We start from the raw sequence: 16198 nt of genomic DNA, 5'->3' as shown, positions 1-16198 counted from the left end.
TCTAAAATGAAATTAATGCCCTTCTGTTACCTTTGCTTCCCTTTACGGTTGATCACCTCAAGAGTCACCATACTTGGCTGTCTTTAATTTCTTTTCTCCTGTTTTCTTTTCTTTCTTCTCAACCCAGATTTCACTCCCTTATACTCCACTGCAGCTGCTCTTGTTAAGTTCACCAATGACTTCTGTATTGAGTTAATGGTTGAATCCCACAGACACTTGACTTACAGGTATTTAGCATAGTTGCTCACTTCTCTCTGAAAGCCTCACCTGGTTTTCCTCCTAACATTCTGGCTGCTTCTCCTCAGGCTCCTCCACCCGTAAATCTTATACTGTCTCCGGGTTCTCTTCTTTGTTCTCTTTGCCCCATCCTCACATATTGCCTTGGGAGTCTCCCCAGACTCCCATCATCTTTATGTGCAGTTCATATGCTCATACATTTACTTTCAACCCAGTTTCTGCTCGAACATCCACCACTATTCAGAATCTCCACATGGAGGACCAACAGACACCTCAAAATCCACGAGTCCCCGCCTGAAATCCCATTCTTCCGTTTTCTCTCCCTTTCTAACCTACTATGAGAGTCTCCCTCGTTTCAGCTAAGGCCGCTCCATCCTTCCAGTTCTCAGGCCAGAGATGCTGGACCCCTCTCACCCCCTCACACCCCCAGTCACATCCAGCAGCGAACCTGCTGACTCCCCTTCGAAGCGTTTCCAGACCTGGACCACTTCTCATCACCCCCACGGCCACCCCTCTGGTTTCCCATCCCAGCCACCATCCACCTTCTCCTGGTGGATTTGCAGCAGCCTTCTAACCCACTCTCCTTGCTTCCTTCTTTCTAGGAGTCTTTGCTTCAGAGGGCAGCAGAGTGATCTCATGTGATCCTATTAAATTTGTCAGATCGTGCTTCTCCACTGTTCAGAACCTTTCAGTGTTCTCATTGGTCAGAGAAAAACCCAGATCCTTTTCAGTGAACCTACATTTACTGAACGTAGACCCAGCCCTACATTTACTGAACTTCCCACCCCAGCTATCGCACTGATCTTTACCCCATCGCTCTCCCACTTCTCCCTCCGCTCCAGCCACACTGGCCTTCCCGCCACTTCTCGAACATGTGCCAGGTCTGCTCTTGTTCAAGGATCCTTGTATTTGCTGTTCTTCTGCCTGGGATTCTCCTCCCAGCCTGCTCAGTGCTCATTCCTCCGTCTGCAGTGACCAAGTCATGGGCAACATGAATAGTTCTTGTACAAAGTTCTGCAGCTCCTGGGGGTCCTCAGAGGAAAGGCTACATACCTGCCCAGAGCAAAGAGAAGATGGGTGGTGGCCAGGTCCTTTCTAGAATTTACTCTTACTAGAAACCATGCTTTCCCACTTTTAATGTTTTTATTACAAAATGAAAAGTTTTTAATGGTGTCTTTAAAGAAATAAGAAAGCTGGGACTAGATATCACCAATGGCCCCAAGTTCAGCCCTGAAGATGTCAGGAGAAGGAGTAGAACCCAGTGACCCCAGAAAGGTCTTCATCTTACAGACAGAGCCTCCAGGGATGAGGAGCTCATTCTCCCCATAGGTAACCACAAGCTACTTGACTGCTCTAAGTCGGTGTGGGGTCCCAGACCAGTCAGTCCACTGACAGGCCCTACCTTTCCGGATGAAGATAGCAGCAGCATATTTCCCATAGAACAGGGGGATAGAGAAACCCTTTGGGCAGACTGTGTCTCTGTGGTCCTGAGATCTACTCACTGTGATTAAAAAAATCGATCAAAGTCATATCTGAGGCTGAGCAGGGAGATATCCCTCATCTAAGCAATTCCTAAGATACCTCTGCATTGTAATAGTGAGGGTCTTAGATGAAAGGAAGTGGAGAGATTAAGGGAAAGGCTTAACCTTTTACATTTTTTTTCCTGTGCTGTTTGAGTTGTTTTTCTCCAGCAAGGATATATTACCTTCATAATGTGTGTGTTATTTATACATGTACGTATTAATGTGTGAGTGTGTGTGTGTGTGTCCCAGCTCAAGGAGTGAGTGCTATTTACAAAAGAAAGGGATTCCGTGGTTTACAAAAGGATTTGCTGAAGGCATCTTTGAAGTGCTCTGCTCTCCAGAGACCTACAGAGAAGAATTTTGATTTATAAACACTTTCCTTTCATGCTTTGATGCAATCCTTAAATACATGACCAATTTCTGTTTCAAGTTCTCTCCAATTTAACCAACAATTCTCCAAGTTGGCAGCTATGTGCTGGGCACTGTGCTTGGCACAGTGGGGGAAGAAAGATGGAGACCCACGTTCAAAGGGAAGTTGGCCTTGTCAACTCTCACAGAGCAGGCTTTGAAAGAAGAACTTCTCAGAAGTTGATGGCAGGGGTGATTTAGCAAGACCCTCTGCATTGTCCATGAATCCAGCCAGGAGCTCAGACATGAAGAGGCATCTCTGGCCTCCCAGGGTGATGGGGCAGTCAGAAGGCTCTACTGTAGTCAGAGGGGGTGAGGGTTATGGTGAAGAGTGGTGAACAGCTGCCCTGCTTCCCCGTTGCCACCATCACTGTGCAGAAACCATAAAAGGAGCCCTGCAATGTGATAAGTGTAGGTTTTTGAAACCGATAAAAAGAAGCTAGAGGCAGTTTGTGAAAATACATCCCAGTTAGACCTAAAGTAGGTGGGGAAGGGGCAACTGTGAGCTTTTGAGCTCTCCATCCACCCAGCCAGCGCTGTAGTTGACTTCACTGTTAGGTCCCCTTCACACCTCCATGATGTATAAGCTGCCTGTGCCCCTAATGTTGAGCAAAGGGCCATCTGAAACTCTTGGGCAGGATTGCACTTATACTGAATTTTTATTTTATTGTTCCTACCTGAAATGAGGTTCTCTGGTGGTAAAACCTTTTAAAAAATGACTATATTTCTTTTGAAATCAGAATCAAGGCATGAAAAAAGCATAAGAACAACAAAGAAAACAGCACCCGCCTCTTTGGGTTGTTGTGACGATTAATTAAGATAATACAATGTCCTTGGCATGGTCCCTGGCACATGACAAGTGGTCAGGCAGTGGAGCTGCAGTAGCCTGATTACTTTTGTGGCTGTGTGGTTGTGGCTGTTGGATATCAAGGGTCTTGGTAGGATTTTTGTTCTGTGATCTCCGTACCTTGGCTGAATCATTGGTAAAATCAAAATAACAAGCTTTTCCCAGCCTGAAAGCAGGATGACCTCTTAATGTCAGTCATTTCCCCTTTCCATGATCTCTGTTGTTGCAGCTCTGCTGGGTTGGCAACCTTTCATGTTAACTGTACGAGAGGGCAGAAAGATGGTTTGGTGTGTCCCATTCATTTTTTCCATGATTTAGTACCTTCATTTGTTCATGCATTTGGGAAACACTTATGCAGCCTTCTTATTCCCATTCTTATGACAAGGAGACTGAGGGTTGCAACCCTTGTTAAATTTGCAGCTTTAATCCCTCTCTGTGCAGGCAGCGGGCTCTCTGTTTGCTTCGACTGTGATATCAAGAACTCAAGGATTTGCCTGGGAGACCAGGATTCTATGGTCTTGGGAAGGTGGAAACAACTGACTCGCCTGAATAGGTTGATTTTTTTTCTCGATCATTGTCGGAAAATCAATATTCGATTGTGCCCTTCAGCCAGCGCTCACGTTCCCCCCTCAAGAAGTGGAAGGGAAGATCAATGATCTTGACAAGATCTAAATAAAAGTGTCTCAAGCAAACCAGAGGGGAGGAGATGTGCACGTGGCTCCTAAGGCGGCCATAAATCTGAGGCTGATGAATTACCTGGGCAGGTGCTTCTGTCACCAGCATCCTGGCTCAGGACAGGAGTGGTGTAATTACTTCTCTCGTGGTGGTTATCTGAAGTGAGCTGGTCCATTTTTCTCATTTATTACTACTGAATTTCAGGAAAGTGTTTACTAAATCCTCCCTCTACTTCCTTACCTAAATATTTTATTTATTTGGCGAGGGCCAGAAGGTGACCTGCAATAAGACAACTCAGTCCCTCAGCCTGCCTGTACAGAGGGTTCTCTTGCGGGAGTGATGGCTGGGTAGCAGACAGCCAGCTCTTCATAACTGTCATCCCCATTGGTGGCGCCTTAAGTTTCTCTTCCTCCCCTTTCCCCTGCTCTGTGGACAGATGCATCTAATGCAAGTCATTAGGAATAAGTTGAGGCTAGGCAGGAGAAGGGGGCAACAGAGGATAAGATGTTTGGATGGCATCATTGACTAAATGGACATGAGTTTTTGAGCAAACTCAGGGAGCTAGTGAAAGACAGGGAAGCCTGGGGTGCTGCAGTCCATGGGGTCACAAAAAGTCAGACAGGACGGAGTAAACAACAATAACAAGTAATAATAGAGGATTTTGGGAGGGATTTTCCTGCCTACCCAGGATGGGGAGGAAAAGAGGCAGCTGGCCAGCAGGGCCAGCTTCTTATGTCCAACTTAAACCTCCTCTTCACTGTATGTTCTATTGCAGTCAGAACTCTGAGAGGAATTGACTTTAATCATCAAAGCCACAGATCCCAGGGTGTCCACAGATCCTCTGACACTCTGAGTTGCATATCAAAATAAATGAATACATTAAAAAAAATTGTATAGCTTTTCTTCCAGGCATAGGCTTCCCTGAGTCATTTCAGCTTCTCCAAAAAACAGACAAGTGCCTGATTCTGGGTATTATTGAGAATCACACAGTCAGACCCAACATAATAGTGGCTTATGCAAGACAGAATTATATTACTCCCTTACACAACAGTTCCCTGATAGCTCAGTTGATTAAGAATCTGCCTGCAAGGCAGGAGACCCCAGTTTGATTCCTGGGTTGGGAAGATCTGCTGGAGAAGATATAGGTTACCCACTCCAGTTTTCTTGGACTTCCCTTGTGGCTCAGCTGGTAAAGAATCTGCCTGCAATGCAGGAGACTTGGGTTCGGTCCCTGGGTTTGGAAGATCCCCTGGTCTGGTGAATTCAGTTCATGGGGTCTCAAAGAGTCAGATGCGACTAAGCGACTTTCACTTACACAACAGTTCTAGCATTGGCTACTGAAGCCTAATGAAGTAGCTCCACGGTCTTAGGGACCCAAACTGCTTCCATCTTTTGTTATCATTCCTAATTTTCTGGCCATATTAATGTTGAAATTGAGCACAATTCCATGTCCATATTCCCTCCAATAGGAAGGGAGAACAAGAGAACATGAAAATCATAGCCTTTCTAGAATGCAACCAAGGGGAAAAACAATGCCGCATTCAAGATAAAGCCACTCCATTTTAAAGAAGCTTGGAAGAAACAGAGACATTACTTTGTCAACAAAGGTCTGTCTAGTCAAGGCTTTCGTTTTTCCAGTGGTCATGTATGGATGTGAGAGTTGGACTATAAAGAAAGCTGAACACCGAAGAACTGATGCTTTTGACTGTGGTGTTGGAGAAGACTCTTGAGAGTCCTTTGGACTACAAGGAGATCCAGCCAGTCCACCCTAAAGGAAATCAGTCCTGAATATTCAGTGTTCATTGATTGAAGCTGAAACTCCAATACTTTGGCCACCTGATGTGAAGAGCTGACTCATTGGAAAAGATCTTGATGCTGGAAAAGATTGAAGGCAGGAGAAGGGGATGACAGAGGATGAGATGGTTGGATAGCATCACTAACACAATGGACATGAGTTTGGGTAAACTCTGGGAGTTGGTGATGGACACGGAGGCCTGGCGTGCTGTGGTTCATGGGGTCACAAAGAGTCAGACATGACTGAACGACTGAACTGAACTGAACTGGGAGAAACAAATGTGTCGAGTTCTTTATCTGTAGTAAGTTATAATATAAAAGATAGTGGAGATTCAAGAAAGAATATTTACTTCCGGGTAAATGTCCTAAAAGGTCATCATGCACATAAATTTCAGCTATCAGTGTATATGGGTAAGGTTAGTAATCTTGAGTTTAGGTTACAATCTAAATTTTTTTCTAAAAAATAAAGGTAAATTTTGAGGAAACATTCAACCATGTGCTATAAATAGAAATAAAGTAAGTTTTTAGATCAGAATTTTTTTTTTTTAAAAGAATGCAGCCTGGAAATTGCACATGTGAGCATTCACATGCTATTGGTTGAAATCAGTTACATGGCTGCACTTTGCTGCAGGACAAGCTGAGACATGTACTTTTCAAATTTGTATGCAGCTGAAATTTGAGGTTCTATAACTAAAGGAAGAGGTGGAGAGTATATGGAGGTGAGATGAGTGGAGAAGGCTGGCTGGCCATATTAGGTATATATGTAAGAGGGATTTTTTTGGACAGTAAGGTATTGCTGGCAGGAGAGAAGGGAAAGAGTTGGGTCCATTCTATATTTTCTAACTTTTTTGCCTTCATAGAGTCTTGTTTTTCCTCTTCTGAACTTTCTCAGCCTTGACTCTGATACGTGCTTCTTTTCTTACTCTAATTTGATTCTTCTAAAGTATCTCCAGGTCAACTAATAACTCTACAATTCACTAAACTAAGAGATACCCAATACGACTAGAGAATTTAGTTGTTGGAACCCACCCGTGCAAGCTGTGACACTGGGTTTGGAGGTACAGCGGAGTAAAAGCAGACCTGATTCCTGCCTTCTTGGAGTGTAGATTACAGCAGGGGAAAATGGCACAAATATATATCAGATTGCAACTATGATTTCTACTTATGGCCATGATGGAGCAATAGGACCTGGATTTATCTTATCTTTCTGCATGAAATAATTAAAGAACTGGATAACACATATGAAATAATTCTTCAGATATTAGGCATCAAGCAAAAGAGGCACACTAATCCCTTAAAGATGGGAAATGAAAAGCAAGTCCCATAAATATTTCAGGGTGAAAAAGTCTTTATTTCTCTTTTGTTTATGAAGGATAATCTGGGTTTAGAGCTTAGAACAGGAGGGTTCTTTCTCAGTATTATAAGATGTTTCTCCACTGTTTTCTCATTTGAATTATTTCTGATGAGAAATCTGCTGTCATCCCTATTTTTATTTCTCTGTACTTTCAATGTCCTTATTTTTCCAAAACAAGATATTGGTAATAAGCCAACAAAAAAGAGAAAATAGAATCAGAAAATGTGCTCAATTATCCAAAAAGAAAGCAGAAAAAGAATAAAAAAGTGAACAAAGAGCAGACTTGACAAGTAGAAAAAGGAGAGCAAGGTTATGTGTAAAGACTAACCGTATTAATAACTATGTTAAGTGTAAATTCTCTAAACACCTACTTAAATGTGGAGATTGTCTGATTAGATAAAAAAGCAAGAGTGAATTATATGGTGCTCAAAAAAAAACTTTAAATATTAAGATACAGATAGGCTAAAAATAAAACAATGGAAACTGATGTCATGTTAAGAATAATCAATAAAAAGCTGGAGTGGCTATATTAACATCAGAGTAAATGTCAGAGCAGAGAATACTACCAGGGATAAAAAGGGTCATTTCATAAATATAAAGCTGTCAATTCATCAAGGGAAAATAGGAGTCCTGAATATTTGTGCACTTGAAAGCGAGTTTCAAAATAATGAAGCAAAAATGAATAGAACTGCAGAGAGAAATAGACAAATCCATAATTATTATGGAAGATTTCAATATCACTCTCAAAGTAATTGATGGAATAAATAGACAGAAAGTAAATAAGAATATAAAATATTTTTACAGCACTATCAAACAATTTGATCTAGCTGACATTTATAAAACTCTCTACTCAATAATGGAAGGATACATATTATTTTCAACTACATGCAGAACATTTACCAAGATGGATTAATAAAGTCTCAAAAATTTAAAAGGATTCTAATTATGCAAAGTATATTATCTGCTCATAATATTAAAAAAGTAGAACGCTATAGTAAAAAGATATCTGGAAAATCTCCCAAATATTTGGAAACTAAATAATACACCTCCAAACAACTCACATATTAATGAATGAACCAATAGGGAAATAGAAAATATTTTGAACTGAATTAAAGTGAAAACTTATATTAAAATGTATGACATGCCATTATAGCAGCATTTAGGGAAGAATTTACAGCACTAAACACCTATATCATAAATAAGAAAGGTCTAACATCAATGACTTTAGCTTCCACCTCAAGAAGATGGAAGAGCAAATTAAGCTCAAAATAAAATGAAGAAGGGTAGTATACTCATTTTCACTATATTGATTCTTCCATCCATGAACATGGTATATTTCTCCATCTATTTGTGCCATCTTTGATTTCTTTCATCAGTGTTTTATAGTTTTCTATATATATAAGTCTTTCGTTTCTTCAGGTAGATTTATTCCTAAGTATTTTATTGTTGTAATGGTGAATGGAATTGTTTCCTTAATTTATCTTTCTGTTTTCTCATTGTTAGTGTGTAGGAATGCAAGGGATTTCTGTGTGTTAATTTTATATCCTGCAACTTTACTATATTCATTGATTAGCTCTAGTAACTTTCTGGTGGTATCTTCAGGGTTTTCTATGTAGAGGATCATGTCATCTGCAAACAGTGAGAGTTTTACTTCTTTTCCAATCTATAGATTCAATGCAACCTCCATCACACTTCCAATGGTATTTTTCACAGAACTAGAACAAATATTTTCACAATTTGTATGGAAATACAAAAAACTTCAAATAACCAAAGCAATCTTGAGAAAGAAGAATGGAACTGGAAGAATCAACCTGCCTGACTTCAGACGATACTACAAAGCTATGGCCATCAAGACAGTACGGTACTGGCACAAAGAAAGAAATATAAATCAGTGTAACAAAATGGAAAGCCCAGAGATAAATCCACCCACCTATGAACACTTTATCTCTGATAAAGGAGGCAAGAATATACAATGGAGAAAAAAACAATCTCTTCAACAAGTGATGCTGGGAAAACTGGTCAACCACTTGTAAAAGAATGAAGCTAGAACACTTTCTAACACTATACACAAAAATAAAATCAAAGTGGATTAAAAATCTAAATGTAAGACCAGAAACTATAAAACTCCTAGAGGAAAACATAGGCAGAACACTCTCTGACATAAATCACAGCAGGATCCTCTATGACCCTCCTCCCGAGTAATGGAAATAAAAGCAAAAATGAACAAATAAAAGCAAAAATGAACAAAGCCTAATTAAACTTAAAAGCTTTTGCACAATGAAGGAAATTATAAGCAAGGTGAAAAGACAGTCTTCAGAATGGGAGAAAATAATAGCAAATGAAGCAACTGACAAAGAACTAATCTCAAAAATATACAAGCAGCTCTTGCAACTCAATACTAGAAAAATAAATGACCCAATCAAAAAATGGGCCAAAGAACTAAACAGACATTTCTCCAAAGAAGACATACAGATGGCTTACAAACATATGGAAAGATGCTCAACATCACTCATTATCAGAGAAATGCAAATCAAAACCACAATGAGGTACCATCTCATGCTGGTCAAAATGGCTGCTATCAAAAAAGCAGGAGAGGGTGTGGAGAAAAGGGAACCCTCTTACACTGTTGGTGGGAATGTCACTATGTACATAAACTAGTACAGCCACTATGGAGAACAGTGTGGAGATTCCTTAAAAAACTGGAAATAGCATTGCCATATGACACACCGAGGAAACCAGAATTGAAAGAGGCGCATGTACCCCAATGTGCATCACAGCACTGTTTACAATAGCTAGGGCGAGGAAGCAACCTACCTGTCCATCAGCAGACGAATGGATAAGAAAACTGTGGTACATATAAACAATGGAATATTTGCAGTTCGCAGTTTTGTCATTCAGTCGTGTCTGACTCTTTGCGACCCCATGAATTGCAGCACACCAGGCCTCCCTGTCCATCACTAACTCCTGGAGTCTACACAAACCCATGTCCATCAAGTCGGTGACGCCATCCAGACATCTCATCCTCTCTTGTCCCCTTCTCCTCCTGCCCCCAATCCTTCCCAGCATTAGAGTCTTTTCCAGTGAGTCAACTCTTTGCATGAGGTGGCCAAAGTATTGGAGTTTCAGCTTCTGCATCAGTCCTTCCAATGAACACCCAGGACTGATCTCCTTTAGGATAGACTGGTTGAATCTTCTTGCAGTCCAAGGGACTCTCAAGAGTCTTCTCCAACACCACAGTTCAAAAGCATCAATTCTTCAGTGCTCAGCTTTCTTTATAGTCCAACTCTCACATCCATACATGACTACTGGAAAAACCATAGCTTTGACTAGATGGACCTTTGTTGGCAAAGTAACATCTCTGCTTTTAAACATGCTGTCTTGGTTAGTCATAACTTTCCTTCCAAGGAGTAAGCGTCTTTTAATTTCATGGCTGCAATCACCAACTGCAGTGATTTTGGAGCCCCCCAAAATAAAGTTTGACACTGTTTCCACTGTTTCCCCATCTATTTCCCATGAAGTGATGGGACCAGATGCCATGATCTTAGTTTTCTGAATGCTGAACTTTAAGCCAACTTTTTCACTCTCCTCCTTCACTTTCATCAAGAGGCTTTTTAGTTCCTCTTCACTCTCTGCCATAAGGGTGGTGTCCTCCACATATCTGAAGTTATTGATATTTCTCCTGGCAATCTTGATTCCAGCTTGTGCTTCTTTCAGCCCAGCGTTTCTCATGATGTACTCTGCATAGAAGTTAAATAAGCAGGGTGACAATATAAAGCCGTGACATACTCCTTTTCCTATTTGGAACCAGTCTGTTTTGCCATGTCCAGTTCTAACTGTTACTTCAGTTAGGAGAGGAGCAACCCCATATCAAAGGAGCTGCAGCTGCGCGGGTGCAGGAGGGCCGAGAGGAGTTACTCCACGTCCAAGGTCAGGAGAGGCGACCGTGAGGAGTTACCCCTCATCCAAGGTAAGGAGCAGCGGCTAGGCTTTGCTGGAGCAGCCGTGAAGAGATACCCCACGTCCAAAGTAAGAGAAACCCAAGTAAGATGGTAGGTATTGCAAGAGGGCATCAGAGGGCAGACACACTGAAACCATAATCACAGAAAACGAGCCAATCTGATCACAGGACCACAGCCTTGTCTAACTCAGTGAGACTGAGCCATGCCGTGTGGGGCCACCCAAGACGGGCGGGTCATGATGGAGAGGTCTGACAAAACGTGGTCCACTGGAGAAGGGAATGGCAAACCACTTCAGTATTCTTGCCTTGAGAACCCCATAAACAGTATGAAAAGGCAAAAAGATAGGACACTGAAAGATGAGCTCCCCAGGTCAGTAGGTGCCCAGTATGCTACTGGAGATCAGTGGAGAAATAACTCCAGAAAGAATGAACGGATGGAGCCAAAGCAATGGATTATTACTCAGCCATTAAAAAGAATGCATTTGAATCAGTTCTAATGAGGTGGATGAAACTGGAGCCTATTATACAGAGTGAAGTAAGTCAGAAAGAAAAACACCAATACAGTATATTAATGCACATATATGGGATTTAGAAATATAGTAATGATGACTCTATATGTGAGACAGCAAAAGAGACACAGATAAATAACAGACTTTTGGACACTGTGGGAGAACGTGAGGGTGGGATGATTTGAGAGAATAGCATTGAATCGTGTATGCTACCATATGTGAAATAGATCACCAGTCCAGGTTTGATGCATGAGACAGGGTGCTTAGGGCCAGTGCACTGGGGCGACCCTGAGGGATGGGATGGGGAGGGAGGTGGGAGGGGGGTTCAGGATGGGGGACACATGTACCCACATGGCTGATTCATGTCAATGTATGGCGAAAACCACTACAATATTGTAAAGTAATTAGCCCCCAATTAAAATAAATTAATTAATTAAAAAATAAGCTGAAGAAGGGATCTGATAAAAATCACATCAGAAATTAATGAAATAAACATGTAAATACCATAGAGAAATGAAAATAACGTCTGAAAATTTGAGATCAATGAGATAATAAATATATACTTGGAGTGATTCCAAAAAAGGGGTGAAGAGATAAATCACTATTATCAGGAATGAGAGAGGGGACATTACTATCAATTCTATAGATATTTAAAGAATATTATATAAGGGAGTAGTACAAACAACTTTATGTAAAGAAGTAAACCTTGAAAACATAAGAAGACAAATTCATTTAAAGGAACAAACTACCACAGTTCACCCAAGAATAAATTGATGGCTAAGATGTTTTTATGTCCATTAAAAAACTGAATTATTGAACTTGCAGTTATAAACCTTCCATCAAGAAAATTCAAGATATGGATGACTTATCTGTAGAACACCATCAGTCATTTAAAGTTGAATTAACACTAACTCTACATAAAGTCTTCCACACACTGAAGAAACGGATTGTTTCAAGGCACTAACCCATTGTCATTGCTACTATTCAAGAGTATAGTGAAGGTGTCAGCCAATGCAACTAAGAAAAAGAAATTAAAGCCATCCACATTGTAAAGAAATAAGTATATCCATCATTATTCACAGATGACACAGTCTTCTATGTAGAACATTCTATGGAATCTACAAAAAGCTTTACTGAAAAGTGAATTTAGCAAGATTACAGGATGTAAAGTTAATATATAAAATTTGCATGTCTATACATTGGCAATAAAAATGGAAATTAAAACATAAAAATCAATACCATTTACATTAACATAAAATATAAAATCATTAGGGATAAATCTGTCAAAAGATATAAAAAATTTGTACACTGAATATTATAAAACATTTCTGAGAGAAATTTAATACAACCTTGAAGGAGAGATTATACTGTGTTCATGGGTTAGAAAATCTGTTATTATTAAGATGTCCCTTTTCTCAAGCACAGCTCTGACCATGGCATCTCCCTGTGGAACAATAGTCAAGAATTCCTCATTTCCCACTGAAGGAAGCTGTGAAACTTAGCAGGTGAGGTTGCCCACGATCTTACCTACAAAGTTTATGCAGGAGGGTTGGGGTGGTGCAGCAAACTCTGGAGCCAGGCTACAACCATTCACATCTCGATTCTGTCTCCTACTGGGCTGGCTACCTAACCTCTCTGAACCTCAGTTTCCTCTTCTATAAAATGAGGATTATAACAGTGTCTACCTCACAGAGTTGTTGTAGAGACGAAAAAGCTAGTGTGTCTGAAATACTGGAGAACAATGCCTGGTACATGGAAAATTGTCAGTAATATGCACATTCTTGTGATCGCTTAGGTTAATTTTTGGGGTCGGGGGATTTGAACAGCACACCTTCCTTCTGGGATCAGGCTCTCCCCTGACCTGTGCCTGCCCCACTCTTGACTGACCACTCAGATGATTTTTTCTTGCTGTTGCCTCCCTCTGCCCGGATGCTGCATCCTCTAGAATCTTGGTTTACCCAAATGCTGTCCATCCGTCAATGCACCAGCACCCATGGGCCTTGCAGGCAGATCTCAGAGGACAGAAATGGACTCTTGGAATAGAGAAGTGTGGCTTCATCACCACCCCACCCCACTTGCCTTGTGACCTTAGACTTGTTATTTAACTGCTCTAAGCTTTGGTTCATTCGTCTTGCATGTGAAGATGGTAACGTCAACCCCACAAGCTTCTTACGTAGATTAAATGTGATGGTTCATAAGAAGGGCTTGGTGCAGAGTGAGTGTCTAATAATTGCTCATTGACACAATCATTGCTGCACTGACATAAGCCAGCTCTGCCTCCAGAAAGGCAGGCAACGTTCCTGGGGAAGTCTCATCCGCCAGCCTCAGTCCGGGAAAGAGAAATGGAAAATTTTCTAATTCCAGAAAGTAAATGTCAGAGGCTTGGGAAGGATTCTGATGCTCTGAAAATAAATATCTGGCACGGACAAAAAAAAATGAGGGGGTGGGGAAGGATGAGGCGGGGGTGGTGGGCCAGGGTGAGGCAGAGATGAGGTGCCAAGACAGAGAAAGACAGAAAGAGACAGAAAGGGAGAGGCAGAGACACAGAGGGAGTGGCAGGCTCTGTGAGACCGTGGGAACCCTCTTCTTCTCGGGAGAAGAGATTCAGGCATCCTCTGAGCATTCTTGGGGAGCGGAGAATCTTCCTACTCTGGAATATGGGCCTGCTGAGCAGAGTGGGATGGGAGATGCCTGCAAAGCTCCAGGGAATCTTGATGCTGCAAACATCTCCAAGTCCTCTATGCCTCGCAGCCCGTCCCCAGGGCTCAGCTGGGCAGCTCCTAGAAATCCTTCCTCAGCACCCCTACTTCTCAATGCTCCTCCAAAGTGACTCTGGGGACTTGGCTCCCAGGCCCTTTGCCACCCTGTTCGCTTCTCTGGATCCCTGGTGATTGTGGGAATCCCCAGGACCTTGTGCTGCCTGGGAGTGGAAGCCGTCTTTGCTCTTGGCCTAGTCCCCCAGCTCCGCAGCTGAGGTTGAAACTTGTCCTTCCCTGGGATCTGGTCCCAGAGCCCAATTCTACCCCTAGAGACCTCGGAAAACACTTAAGTGTTGGAAGCCAGTAGAGGATGGCCTGGATGTACACCAGCCTGGGGTTTGGATCACAGCCTGGGTGGACAGCGGGCTCAGCAGGATGGGGTCACACAGAACTGGGAGGGCTGACTACCTGCATCATCTATCCATGTTTCAGTGATGCTCTGATGGTGACCAAGAGATACTTACCAGCTGGAACTAGTGAAAGTGACCTTGGAGGTGCTTGGGAAGTGGAGGCAAAACCCATTCACAGGCCCTCAGATACATACCAAGTACCACAGTCTGGCTTTTGTCTGGCTTACTCCCTTTCATTCAGTTTCCATTTGTGGGGATTTTTGTTGTTCTTCAGTTGCTAAGTTGTGTCTGACTCTTTGAGACCACCATGGACTGCAGCATGCCAGCCTCGCTGTCCCTCACCATCTCCTAGAATTTGCCCAAGTTCAGGTCCATTGAATCGGTGGTGTCATCCCACCATCTCATCCTCTGCCACCCTCTTCTCCTTTTGCCTTCAATCTTTCCCAGCATGAGGGTCTTTTCCAGGGAGTTGCCTATTTGCACCAGGTGGCTAAGGGGGGATTTTAATCCTTATTTAATATTGGGAATGTAAGGCTCAGAGAAGTAAAAGCAACCTGCCTAAGGCCACGCAACAAATGTGACTGAGGCCGGACTCTGCCCCAGGTGGGTATCACTTGGCTATGTTTGGCTCTGCTGGTACATTGCCAGCATGTGGATACTCATGGGGCACCAGGACTGGTATTTCACAAGCAGGGCATTATTCTCTGCTGGGCACTGTTCTGCATCCCCAGGATATAGCACAGGACTGAGCAAAACCTGGAGCCTGCCCTTGAGACCTGGGGTGGTGCCAGGAAAGGAGAAATAGCAAGGAAGGTGAGCAGTCTTCTCCAGGGATGAACAAAAGCATTCTCTCTGTGGACCAAGACATCTTCTGTGAGAAGTTGCCAAAATCCAGCTTGAAAACCATGCAGGCACAGGTGCCCAGGATCAGCCAGTGCAGCCCTGTTTATAACTGTGAAAACCAGAAACAACTTAAATACTTACAGAGAGGATGAGGAAGTCATGGTGCTTTCGTACCTTGCACTGTGGGTAGCCACTGAAAAGGATGGGGAAGGGTTTTGCGTGTTGACCGAGAAGAGGACCCTGATGCAGGGTTGGGTGGAAAAAGCAGGTTATAAGACAGGGAGAATTGGATGAACCAAGGGCAGACTTAGCTCTCGCCTGTACTGTGGGGACGGCCTCCTGGCTGTTTCCTGCTTCCCCCGACCGCCACAGATTGTTCTCCACTCAGCAGCTAGAAAAATCTCTTTAAAACCAGAGTCCTCTTCTCAAAGCCCCCCAAGGGCTCCTCACAGCACTCAGAGTGGAAGTCAAGTGCTCCAAGACACCTCAGGCTCTATCCACCCACCTGTTCTCACTCATGCCCTTCTGCTGCACCAGCCTCGGAGTCCTGACAGTTCTCAAACAGTCGAGCACATTGCCTCCTTGGGGCCTTTGCACCTGCTGCTTCCTCCACCTGGAATGTTCTCTTGCCCATCCTCAGGGCTCACTCCTATGAGGTTTCTGCTCAGACACTACTTTGCAGGTGAGGGATGGGGGTTCTTGAGCACTCTGTCCCCTTACTCTGCTTAACTATCTTCCCAACAGTTCACCTGATGGAGTTCATATTTAGTTAGCATATTCATCCTTCATCTGTCACCCTGCAGGTGCCCCAGAATGCATGCATCTCAGTACCCTTGGTTTACTAGCCCCGCTGTGTCCTCAGGGGCTTTGGGGCAAGACTCAACCTAGGGGCAGATAACTGGGATTAGGGGAACCAGTTCACATGCGGTCTGTTTGAGTGC

The sequence above is a fragment of the Muntiacus reevesi genome, chromosome 3 (assembly GCF_963930625.1).
Source record: "Muntiacus reevesi chromosome 3, mMunRee1.1, whole genome shotgun sequence".
Classification (NCBI taxonomy): domain Eukaryota; kingdom Metazoa; phylum Chordata; class Mammalia; order Artiodactyla; family Cervidae; genus Muntiacus; species Muntiacus reevesi.
This window is presented reverse-complemented; position numbering follows the sequence as displayed.